Raw genomic sequence first — 12,903 nt, forward strand, 5'->3', positions numbered from 1 at the left:
GAGAATATGGTAGGTAATGATCCTGTGGGGTCCACAGATCCTGAGGTGTCAAGGATTTACATCCCTGCACCAATTAGGCATGTAAAATACCTTTGCATGCAATTCTGGTGTTTAGACGCCGTAGTGATGTTCATTCTGGGCGTTCAACGCCCATGTGTAGCATGTTTCTGGCGTTGAATACGAGTTCCATGCTTGTTACTAGCGTTCAGCGCCAGCTTTCCTCAGGGCATATTCCTGGCGTTCAAATACCAGGATGTTGCTTGTTTCTGGCGTTCAGCGCCGGATCCATGCTCTGTTCTGTCGTTGAACGGCAGCCAGATGCTCCTTACTGGCGTTTAAACGCCAGTAAGTCCTTCCTTCAGGGTGTGATTTTTCTTCTACTGTTTTTGATTCTATTTTTAATTTTAATATTTTTTCGTGACTCCACATGATCATGAACCTAATAAAACATAAAAGAACAATGAAAATAAAATAAAATTAGATAAATAAAAATTGGGTTGCCTCCCAACAAGCACTCTTTTAGTGTCATTAGCTTGACAGTGGGCTCTCTTGGAGCCACAAAGGTGATTAGGTCAATGTTGTGGACTCCCAACACCAAACTTAGAGTTTGGATATGGGGGTTCAACACCAAACTTAGAGTTTGGTTGTGGCCTCCCAACACCAAACTTAGAGTTTGATTGTGGGGGCTCTGTTTGACTCTGTACTGAGAGAAGCTCTGCATGCTTACTCTCCCTTGTTACAGAAGGATAGCCGTGTGCCTTAAACATAAGGTATTCCCCATTCAATTGAAGGACTAATTCTCCTCTGTTAACATCTATCACAGCTTCTGCTGTAGCTAGGAAAGGTCTTCCAACGATGATGCATTCATCCCCCTCCTTCCTAGTGTCTAAGATTATGAAATCAGCAGGGATCTAAAGGCCTTCAACCTTTACCAACACGTCCTCTACCAATTCATAAGCTTGTCTTACTGACTTGTCTGCCAATTGTAATGAGAATAAGGCAGGATGTACCTCAATGATCCCCAGCTTCTCCATTACAGAGAGTGGCATAAGATTTATTCCTGACCCCAGGTCACACAGAGCTTTTTCAAAAGTCATGGTGCCTATAGTACAGGGTATTAAGAATTTCCCAGGATCTTGTTTCTTTTGAGGTAGAGTTTGCTGAACCTATGTATCAAGTTCACTAATGAGCAAGGGAGGTTCACCTTCCCAATTCTCATTACCAAATAACTTGGCATTCAGCTTCATGATGGCTCTTAGATATTGAGCAACTTGCTCTCCAGTTACATCTTCATCCTCTTCAGAGGAAGAATAATCTTCAGAGCTCATCAATAGGCTTTTTCATGAGCAGATAATTTATACGCTTTTTGGCATTATTTTTAGGTATTTTTAGTAGGATCTAGCAACTTTTAGGGATGTTTTCATTAGTTTTTATGCTAAATCCATATTTCTGGACTTTACTATGAGTTTGTGTGTTTTTATGTGGTTTCAGGTATTTTCTGGCTGAAATTGAGGGACCTGAGCAAAACTCTGATAAAAGGCTAACAAAGGACTGCTGATGCTGTTGGATTCTGACCTCCCTGCACCCGAAATGGATTTTCTGGAGCTACAAAACTCCAAATGGCGGGCTCTCAATGGCTTTGGAAAGAAGACATTCAGAGCTTTCGAGCAATATATAATAATTCATACTTTATTCGAGATTAGACGACATAAACTGGCGCTCAATGCCAGTTCCATGTTGCATTCTGGAGTCAAACGCCAGAAACACGTCACGAACCAGAGTTGAACGCCAAAAACACGTTACAACTTGGCGTTCAACTCCAACAGAAGCCTCTGCACGTGTAAAGCTCAAGCTCAGCCCAAGCACACACCAAGTGGACCCCGGAAGTGGATTTTTGCATCAATTATTTACTTTTGTAGACCCTAGTAGCTAGTCTAGTATAAATAGGATAATTTACTATTGTATTCAGTGTCTTTTGACCACGTTACATCTTTGGTCTCGGTTTTATTCCATTATTCATCTTAGGAGACTATTGATCACGTTTTGGGGGCTGGCCATTCGGCCAAGCCTGAACCTTCATCACTTATGTATTTTCAACGGTGGAGTTTCTACACACCATAGATTAAGGGTGTGGAGCTCTGCTGTACCTCGAGTTTTAATGCAATTACTACTATCTTTTATTCAAATTCAATCTTATTTCTATTCTAAGATACTACTCGTACTTCAACCTGATGGATGTGATGATCCGTGACACTCATCATCATCCGTCCCTATGAACGCGTGCCTGACAACCACTTCCGTTCTACAAGCGAAAGCTAGAGTGCGTATCTCTTGGATTCCTGATGCACGACGCATGGTTGCCCTTGCCTGACAACCGAGCCTTCCATTCCGTGAGATCAGAGTCTTCGTGGTATAAGCTAAAATTGATGGCGACATTCATGAGAATCCGGAAAGTCTAAACCTTGTCTGTGGTATTTTGACTAGGATTCCGGGATTGAATGACTGTGACGAGCTTCAAACTTGCGATTGTTGGGCGTGATGACAAACGCAAAAGAATCAAGGTATTCTACTCACACATGATCGAGAACCGACAGATGATTAGCCGAGCCGTGACAGAGCATTTGGACCTTTTTCACTGAGAGGATGGGATGTAGCCATTGACAACAGTGATGCCCTACATACAGCTTGCCATGGAAAGGAGTAAGAAGGATTGGATGAAGGCAGTAGCAAAGCAGAGATTCAGAAGGAGCACAGCATCTTCATACGCCTATCTGAAATTCCAATCGATGATCTACATAAGTATTTCTATCTTTATTTTCAGTTTATTTATTATTATTATTCGAAAACTCCATAACCATTTATTATCTGCCAGACTAAGATTTACAAGATGACCATAGCTTGCTTCATACCAACAATCTCCGTGGGATCGACCCTTACTCACGTAAGGTTTATTACTTGGACGACCCAGTGCACTTGCTAGTTAGTTGTGAGAGGTTGTGAAGAAAGTGCTGAGTTATAAACGCGCATACCAAGTTGAATGCCATTATAAGAGATCACAATTTCGTGCACCAAGTTTTTGGTGCCGTTGCCAGGGATTGTTCGAGTTTGAACAACTGATGGTTCATCTTGTTGCTCAGATTAGGTAATTTTCTTTTTGTTTTATTTTCAAAAAAAAATTCAAAAAAATTTATCCCTATTTTCGAAAAAAAATTTAATTAAAAATAAATTATTCTATGGCTTCAGAATTTTTAAGAATGGATTCTAGAGTTTCATGAAGCATGTTGAATCCTAGCTGGCTGTAAAGCCATATCCAAATCCTTTTGGAACGAGACTTCAACTAATCACCTCAATGCATGTAATGCCATCCTAACGCTGGCTGGCTATTAAGCCATGTCCAACCCTTGGATTGGAGCTTTAGCCTAACATTGAAAGATTCCTGGAATTCTTCTTAAAAATATTGAATTTCTTATTTTCTTTTTCCTATATGTTTTTCGAAAAATCAAAAAAAAATAATAAAATCATAAAATCAAAAAAATATTTTGTGTTTCTTGTTTGAGTCTTGAGTCAATTTATAAGTTTGGTGTCAATTGCATATTCATCTTGTTCTTGTATTTTTCGAAAATTCATGCATTCATAGTGTTCTTCATGATCTTCAAGTTGTTCTTGGTAAGTCTTCTTGTTTGATCTTGATGTTTTCTTGTTTTGTGTCTTTTATTATTTTTCATGTGCATCTTTGCATTCATATTGTCTAAGCATTAAAGATTTCTAAGTTTGGTGTCTTGCATGTTTTCTTTGCATTAAAAATTTTTCAAAAATATGTTCTTGATGTTCATCATGATCGTCAAAGTGTTCTTGGTGTTCATCTTGACATTCATAGTGTTCTTGCATGCATCATGAATTTTGATTCATAACGTTCATGTTGTGAGTCATTTTTGTTGTTTTTCTCTCTCATCATTAAAAATTCAAAAATAAAAAGAAATATATCTTTTCCTTTTTTCTCTCAAAATTTCAAAAATTTGAGTTGACTTAGTCAAAAAAATTTTAAAATTAGTTATTTCTTATAAGTTAAGTCAAATTTTCAATTTTAAAAATCTTATCTTTTTAAAACTTTTTCAAAAAAACAAATCTTTTTCATTTTCCTTACTAATTTTCAAAAATTTCTTTTTAAATATATTTTTCAAAAATCTTTTTCCTAATTTTATCTTGATTTTCGAAAATTATACTAACAAGTAATATGATTGATTCAAAAATTTGAAGTTTGTTACTTTCTTGTTAAGAAAGGTTCAATCTTTAAATTCTAGAATCTTATCTTTTAGTTTCTTGTTAGTCAAGTAATCAAGTTTTATTTTAAAAAAATTTAATCTTTTTAATTATATCTTCTTATCATATCTTTTATATCATATATTTTTTTCAAAATTTTATCTTTTTCAGAAATTTGATTTTAAAATATCTTTTCTAACTTCTTATCTTCTTATCTTTTCAAAATTGATTTTTAAAATTTTCAACTAACTATTTGACTTTTTGATTGTTTCTTATCTTTTTCAAAACCACCTAACAACCTTTCTCTCTCTAATTTTCTAAAATACCTCCCTCTTTTTAAAAAAAAAATTTCTTTTTAATTAATTAACTGTTTTAAATTTTAATTTTAATTTTATTTCCCCTTTAATTTTCGAAAATCATTAACTCCTTTTAAAAAATTATTTTCAAAAACTTCTCTCTCTCATCTTATTCTATTTATTTAATTATTTACTAACACTTCTCTTCATCTCAAATCTCTGCCTTTATCCTCACCCTTGTGTTTGGATTATTCATTCTTCTTCACTCTTATTCCCTTTCTTCTTCTACTAACAAAAAGGAATCTCTATACTGTGACATAGAGGATTCCTCTTCTTTTTCTGTTCTCTTCTTTCTCATATGAGCAGGAACAAGGAAAAAAGGTATTCTTGTTGAAGCTAATCCGGAACCTGGAAGGACTCTGAAGAGGAAACTAAGAAAAGCCAAATTACAACAATCCAGAGACAACCTTACTGAAATTTTTGAACAAGAAAATGAGATGGCAGCCGAACCCAACAACAATAATGCAAGAAGGATGCTTGGTGATTATACTACACCTACTTCCAAGTTTGATGGAAGAAGCATCTCAATTCCTGCCATTGGAGTAAACAATTTTGAGCTGAAACCTCAACTAGTTGCTCTAATGCAACAAAACTGCAAGTTTCATGGACTTCCCTCAGAAGATCCCTACCAGTTTTTAACTGAGTTCTTGCAGATCTGTGAGACTATTAAGACTAATGGAGTAGATCCTGAAGTCTACAGGCTCATGCTTTTCCCTTTTGCTATAAGAGACAGAGCTAGAACATGGTTGAACTCACAACCTAAGGATAGCCTGGACTCTTGGGATAAGCTGGTCACGGCCTTCTTGGTTAAATTCTTTCCTCCTCAAAAGCTGAGCAAGCTTAGAGTGGATGTTCAGACCTTCAAGCAAAAAGATGGTGAATCCCTTTTATGAAGCTTAGGAAAGATACAAGTAGATGACCAAAAAATGTCCTTCTGACATGTTTTCAGAATGGACCATGATAGATATATTCTAATACGGTCTGTCTGAGTTCTCTAAGATGTCACTGGACCACTCTGCAGGTGGATCCATTCACCTAAAGAAAACGCCTACAGAAGCTCATGAACTTATTGAAATCGTTGCAAATAACCAATTCATGTACACTTCTGAGAGGAATTCCGTGAATAATGGGACGCCTCAGAGGAAGGGAGTTCTTGAAATTGATACTCTGAATGCCATATTGGCTTAGAACAAAATATTGACTCAACAAGTCAACATGATTTCTTAAAGTCTGAATAGATAGCAAAATGCATCCAACAGTACTAAAGAGGCATCTTCTGAAGAAAAAGCTTATGATCCTGAAAACCCTGCAATGGCAAAGGTAAATTACATGGGTGAACCTTATGGAAACACCTATAATTCTTCATTGAGAAATCATCCAAATTTCTCATGGAAGGATCAACAAAAGCCTCAACAAGGCTTTAATAATGGTGGAAGAAACAGGTTTAGCAATGGCAAGCCTTTTCCATCATCTTCTCAGCAACTGACAGAGAATTCTGAGCAAAGCACCTCTAACTTAGCAAATATAGTCTCTGATCTGTCTAAGGCCACTTTAAGCTTCATGAGTGAAACAAGGTCCTCCATTAGAAATTTGGAGGCACAAGTGGGCCAGCTGAGTAAGAAAGTCACTGAAACTCCTCCTAGTACTCTCCGAAGCAATACTGAAGAAAATCCAAAAAGAGACTGCAAGGCCATTGATATAATCAATATGGCCGAACCTAGGGAGGAAGGAGAGGACGTGAATCCCAATGAGGAAGACCTCATGGGACGTCTCTCAAGCAAGAAGGAGCTCCCTACTGAGGACCCAAAAGGATCTGAAGGTCATATAGAGACCATAAAGATCCCATTAAACCTCCTTCTGCCATTCATGAGCTCTGATGACTATTCTTCCTCTGAAGAGGATGAAGATGTAACTGGAGAGCAAGTTGCACAATATTTAGGAGCCATCATAAAGCTGAATGCCAAATTGTTTGGTAATGAGACTTGGGAAGGTAAACCGCCCTTGCTCATTAGTGAACTAGATACATGGGTTCAGCAAACTTTACCTCAAAAAAGACAAGATCCTGGCAAATTCTTAATACCCTGTACCATAGGCACCATGACCTTTGAGAAGGTTCTGTGTGACCTAGGGTCAGGCATAAATCTTATGCCACTCTCTGTAATGGAAAAGCTGGGGATCATTGAGGTACAACCTGCCATATTCTCATTACAAATGGCAGATAAGTCAGTAAGACAGGCTTGTGGATTGGTAGAGGACGTGTTGGTAAAGGTTGAAGGCCTTTACATCCCTGCTGATTTCATAATCTTAGACACTAGGAAGCAGCAGGATGAATGCATCATCCTTGGAAGATCCTTCCTAGCCACAGCAGGAGTTGTGATAGATGTTAACAGAGGAGAATTAGTCCTTCAATTAAATGGGGACTACCTTGTGTTTAAGACCCAAGGGTGTTCTTCTGTATACATGGAGAGGAAGCATGAAAAGCTTCTCTCAGTACAGAGTTAAATAAAGCCCCCACCATCAAACTCTAAGTTTGGTGTTGGGAGTCTACAACATTGACCTGATTACCTGTGTGGCTCCATGAGAGCCTACTGTCAAGCTATTGACATTAAAGAAGCGCTTATTGGGAGGCAACCCAATTTTTATTTATCTAATTTTATTTTTCTTTTATTATTCTTTAATGTTTTATTAGGTTCATGATCATGTGGAGTCACGAAGAAAAAATACTAAGTTTGGTGTGGTAAAAGCATAGCTTTTTGTTTTTCCATAACCATATATGGCACCTAAGACCGGAAAAACCTCTAGAAAAAGGAAAGTGAAGACAAAAGCTTCCACCTCTGAGTCATGGGAGATGGAGAGATTCATCTCCAAAGCCCATCAAGACCACTTCTATGATGTTGTGGCCAAGAAGAAGGTGATCCATGAGGTCCCTTTCAAGCTCAAGAAAAATGAGTATCCGGAGATCCAACATGAGATCCAAAGAAGAAGTTGGGAAGTTCTGACCAACCCCATTTAACAAGTCAGAATCTTAATGGTTCAAGAGTTCTATGCCAATGCATGGATTACTAGGAACCATGATCAAAGTATGAACCCGAATCCAAAGAACTATCTTACAATGGTTCGGGGGAAATACTTAGATTTTAGTCCGGAAAAGGTGAGGTTGGCATTCAACTTGCCCATGATGCAAGGAGATGCACGCCCCTACACAAGAAGGGTCAACTTTGATCAAAGGTTGGACCAAGTCCTTATGGACATATGTTGAAGGAGCTCAATGGAAAAGAGACTCCAAAGGCAAGCCTGTTCAATTAAGAAGACTGGACCTCACACCTATAGCTAGAGGATGTTTGGAGTTCATCCAACGCTCCATCATCCCCACTAGCAACCGATCTGAAGTTACTGTGGATCGAGCCATTATGATTCATAGTATTATGAATGGAGAGGAAGTAGAAGTTCATGAAGTCATCTCCCTTGAATTCTACAAAATACCCGAAAGTCCTCCACCATGGCAAGGTTAGCTTTTTCTCATCTTATTTGCCATCTATGTTACTCAGATGGAGTTATCATAGAAGGAGACATCCCCATTGAGGAGGATAAGCCCATCACTAAGAAGAGGATGGAGCAAACAAGAGAGCCCACTCATGGAACCCAAGAGACGCATGAGGAAGCTCATCACCAAGAAATCCCAGAGATGCCTCAAGGGAAGCACTTTGCTCCCAACAACTATTGGGAACAACTCAACACTTCTCTAGAAGATTTGAGTTACAATATGGATCAATTAAGGGTGGAACATCAAGAGCACTCCATCATTCTCCATGAAATTAGAGAAGATCAAAGAGCAATGAGGGAGGAGCAACAAAGGCGAGGAAGAGACATAGAAGAACTCAAGGACATCATTGGTTCTTCAAGAAGAAAGAGCCACCATCACTAAGGTGGACTTATTCCTTGTTCTTATTTTTTCTGTTTTTTCGGTTTTTATGCTATATGTGTGTTTATGTTTTGTGTCTCTACCTCATGATCATTAGTATTGAGTAACTATATCTTAAGGCTATAAATAATTCCCTAAATCCTTCACCTCTCTTAAATGAAAAATGTTTCTAATTCAAAAGAACAAGAAGTACATGAATTTCGAAATTATCCTTGAATTTAGTTTAATTATATTGATGTGGTGACAATACTTTTTGTTTTCTGTATGAATGCTTGAACATTGCATAATTTTGATCTTGTTGTTTATGAATATTAAAATTGTTGGCTCTTGAAAGAATGATGAACAAAGAGAATGTAATTGACAATCTAAAAAATCATGAAAATTTATTCTTGAAGCAAGAAAAAGCAGTGAAAAAGCAAAAGCTTGCGAAAAAAATGGCGAAAAAAATTAGAAAGAAAAAGAAAAAGCAAGCAGAAAAAGCCAATAGCCCTTAAAACCAAAAGGCAAGGGTAAAAAGGATCCAAGGCTTTGAGCATCAACGGATAGGAGGGAAGTGGTTAAAGTCGTGATCCAAAGCAAAAAGAGTGTGCTTAAGAGCTCTGGACACCTCTAAGTGGGGACTTTAGCAAAGCTTTGTCACAATCTGAAAAGGTTCACCTAGTCATATGTCTGTGGCATTTTTGTATCCGGTGGTAATACTGGAAAACAAAGTGCTTAGGGCCACGGCCAAGACTTATGAAAGTAGGTGTGTTCAAGAATCAACAAACTTAACAAGGAGAATCAATAACACTATCTGAAATTCTAAGTTCCTATAGATGCCAATCATTCTAAACTTCAAAGGAGAAAGTGAGATGCCAAAACTGTTCAGAAGCAAAAGGCTATAAGTCCCGCTCATCTAACTAAAATTAATATTCATTGATATTTTGGGATTTATAGTATATTCTCTTATTTTTATCCTAATTGATTTTCAGTTGCTTGGGGACAAGCAACAATTTAAGTTTGGTATTGTGATGAGCGGATAATTTATACGCCTTTTGGCATTGTTTTTAGGAAGTTTTTAGTAGGATCTAGCTACTTTTAGGGATGTTTTCATTAGTTTTATGCTAAATTCACATTTCTGCACTTTACTATGAGTTTATGTGTTTTTTTATGATTTCATGTATTTTCTGGCTGAAATTGGGGGATCTGAGCAAAACTCTGATAAAAGGTTAACAAAGGACTGCTGATGCTGTTGGATTCTGACCTCCCTACACTAGAAATGGATTTTCTGGAGCTACAGAACTCCAAATGGCGCGCTCTCAACAGCGTTGGAAAGTAGCATCCAGAGCTTTCCATCAATATATAACAGTCCATACTTTAATCAAGATTAGACGACGTAAACTGGCGCTCAACGCCAGTTCCCTGTTGCATTCTGGAGTTAAAACGTCAGAAACACGTCACGAACTAGAGTTGAACGCCAAAAACACGTTACAACTTGGCGTTCAACTCCAAAAGAAGCCTCTGCACGTGTAAAGCTCAAGCTCAGCCCAAGCACACACCAAGTGGGCCCCGGAAGTGGATTTCTGCATCAATTACTTACTTCTGTAAACCCTAGTAGCTAGTCTAGTATAAATAGGACATTTTACTATTGTATTCAGTGTCTTTTGACCACGTCACATCTTTGGTCTCGGTTTTATTCCATTATTCATCTTAGGAGACTATTGATCATGTTTTAGGGGCTGGCCATTCAGCCATGCCTGAACCTTCATCACTTATGTATTTTCAACGGTGGAGTTTCTACACACCATAGATTAAGGGTGTGGAGCTCTGCTGTACCTCAAGTTTTAATACAATTACTACTGTCTTTTATTCAAATTCAATCTTGTTTCTATTCTAAGATACTATTTGTACTTCAACCTGATGGATGTGATGATCCGTGACACTCATCATCATCCGTCCCTATGAACGCGTGCCTAACAACTACTTCCGTTCTACAAGTGAAAGCTAGAGTGTGTATCTCTTGGATTCCTGATGCACGATGCATGGTTGCCCTTGCCTGAAAACCGAGCATTCCATTCCATGAGATCAGAGTCTTCGTGGTATAAGCTAGAATTGATGGCGGCATTCATGAGAATCCTGAAAGTATAAACCTTGTCTGTGGTATTCCGAGTAGGATTCCGGGATTGAATGACTGTGATGAGCTTCAAACACGCGATTGTTGGGCGTGATGACAAACGCAAAAGTATCAAGGGATTCTACTCCGACATGATCGAGAACCGACAGATGATTAGCCGTGCCGTGACAGAGCATTTGGACCTTTTTCACTGAGAGGATGGGATGTAGCCATTGACAATGGTGATGCCTTACATACAGCTTGCCATGGAAAGGAGTAAGAAGGATTGGATGAAGGCAGTAGGAAAGCAGAGATTCAAAAGGAGCACAGCATCTTCATACGCCTGTCTGAAATTCCCATCGATGATCTACATAAGTATTTCTATCTTTAATTTCAGTTTATTTATTATTATTATTCGAAAACTCCATAACCATTTATTATCCGCCTGACTGAGATTTACAAGATGACCATAGCTTGCTTCATACCAACAATCTCCGTAGGATCGACCCTTACCCACGTATGGTTTATTACTTGGACGACCCAGTGCACTTGCTGGTTAGTTGTGCGAGGTTGTGAAGAAAGTGCTGAGTTATAAACGCGCATACCAAGTTGAATGCCATTATAAGAGATCACAATTTCGTGCACCACTTTTCTTGGAGTTAAACACTAGCTCTGGTGCCAGTTTGGCCGTTTAACTCGAGCTTTTATGCCAGTTCTGGCGTTTAACACCTGAAAAGGGTCTCTGACCGGCATTTTGACGCCAGTTTGGGCCATAAAATCATAGAAAAAGTATGGACTATTATACATTGCTGGAAAGCACAAGATGTGTACTTTCCAACGAAATTGAGAGCGTGCCAATTGGGCTTCTGTATCTCAAGAAAATCCATTTCGAGTGCAGGGTGGTCAGAATCCAACAGCATCTGCAGTCCTTTTTCAGCCTCTGAATCATATTTTTGCTCAGGTCCCTCAATTTCAGCCAGAAAATACCTGAAATCACAGAGAAACATACAAACTCATAGTAGAGTCTAGAAATGTTATTTTTGCATAAAAAAATAATAATTATATACTAAAAACTAACTAAATCATACTAAAAACTACCTAAAAACAATGTCAAAAAGCGTATAAGTTATCCGCTCATCAGGAAGCTAACCAGTTTACCACCTCATCCAAGGCAGTCATGAATTTTTGTACATCTCTTTTCATCTCCTCTTGCTCTTGAAGAAGAAAACCAAGGATATCATCCATTGGAGGTTGGGGTGGATGAGAGGGTTCATTATCTTGGAGGAAGGGTTCATAATAGGAAAGTGGTTCGTCATAATAAGGATGTGGTGGTTCAATATTCTCCATTTGTTCCACTTGTTGCATAACACACTCCAATCCTTTGTCTTCAAGTTGAGATTCTACAAACCCGTTCATACCATTCTCCTCGATTGCTCCTCTACAATCATTCTTGGACATGTGGCATGAATCCCATGACTCCAACTTTTGACGGACGGCTGCTTGAAGCTGATCCGTTGATTGCTTGAGAAGATCCTTCGATTCTTGTACTACTTCACTAACATAAGTAGGATCACATTGCTCTTAGATTGATGGACATGGATATTCTTTCATGGAGGATTATGGTGGGAAATAGAATTCTTCTTGTGGTTGAAAATTCACATACATTAGGAGTGGTTCATCTTGGTAATAGTATGGAGGAGGTGGTTCTTTGTGGTATTAGGGTTGGAATGGTGGTGGTTCTTTGTGTGGTTGATGAGCGGATAATTTATACGCTTTTTGGCATTGTTTTTATATAGTTTTTAGTAAGTTTGAGCTACTTTTAGGGATGTTTTCATTAGTTTTTATGTTAAATTCACATTTCTGGACTTTACTATGAGTTTGTGTGTTTTTCTGTGATTTCAGGTAAATTCTGACTGAAATTGAGGGATTTGAGCAAAACGCTGAAGAAGGCTGACAAAAGGACTGCTGATGCTGTTGGAATCTGACCTCCCTGCACTCGAAATGGATTTTCTGGAGCTACAGAACTCCAATTGGCGCTATCTCAACGGCGTTGGAAAGTAGACATCCAGGGCTTTCCAGCAATATATAATAGTCCATACTTTATTCAGAGATTGACGACGTAACTTGGCGTTGAACGCCAAGTTCATGCTGCTGTCTGGAGTTAAACGCCAGAAAAACGTCATAATCCGGAGTTGAACGCCCAAAACACATCATAACCTGGAGTTCAACTCCAAGAAAAGCCTCAGCTCGTGGATTGATCAAGCTCAGCCCAA

Source organism: Arachis duranensis, chromosome 6, assembly GCF_000817695.3.
Source record: "Arachis duranensis cultivar V14167 chromosome 6, aradu.V14167.gnm2.J7QH, whole genome shotgun sequence".
Taxonomy (NCBI): domain Eukaryota; kingdom Viridiplantae; phylum Streptophyta; class Magnoliopsida; order Fabales; family Fabaceae; genus Arachis; species Arachis duranensis.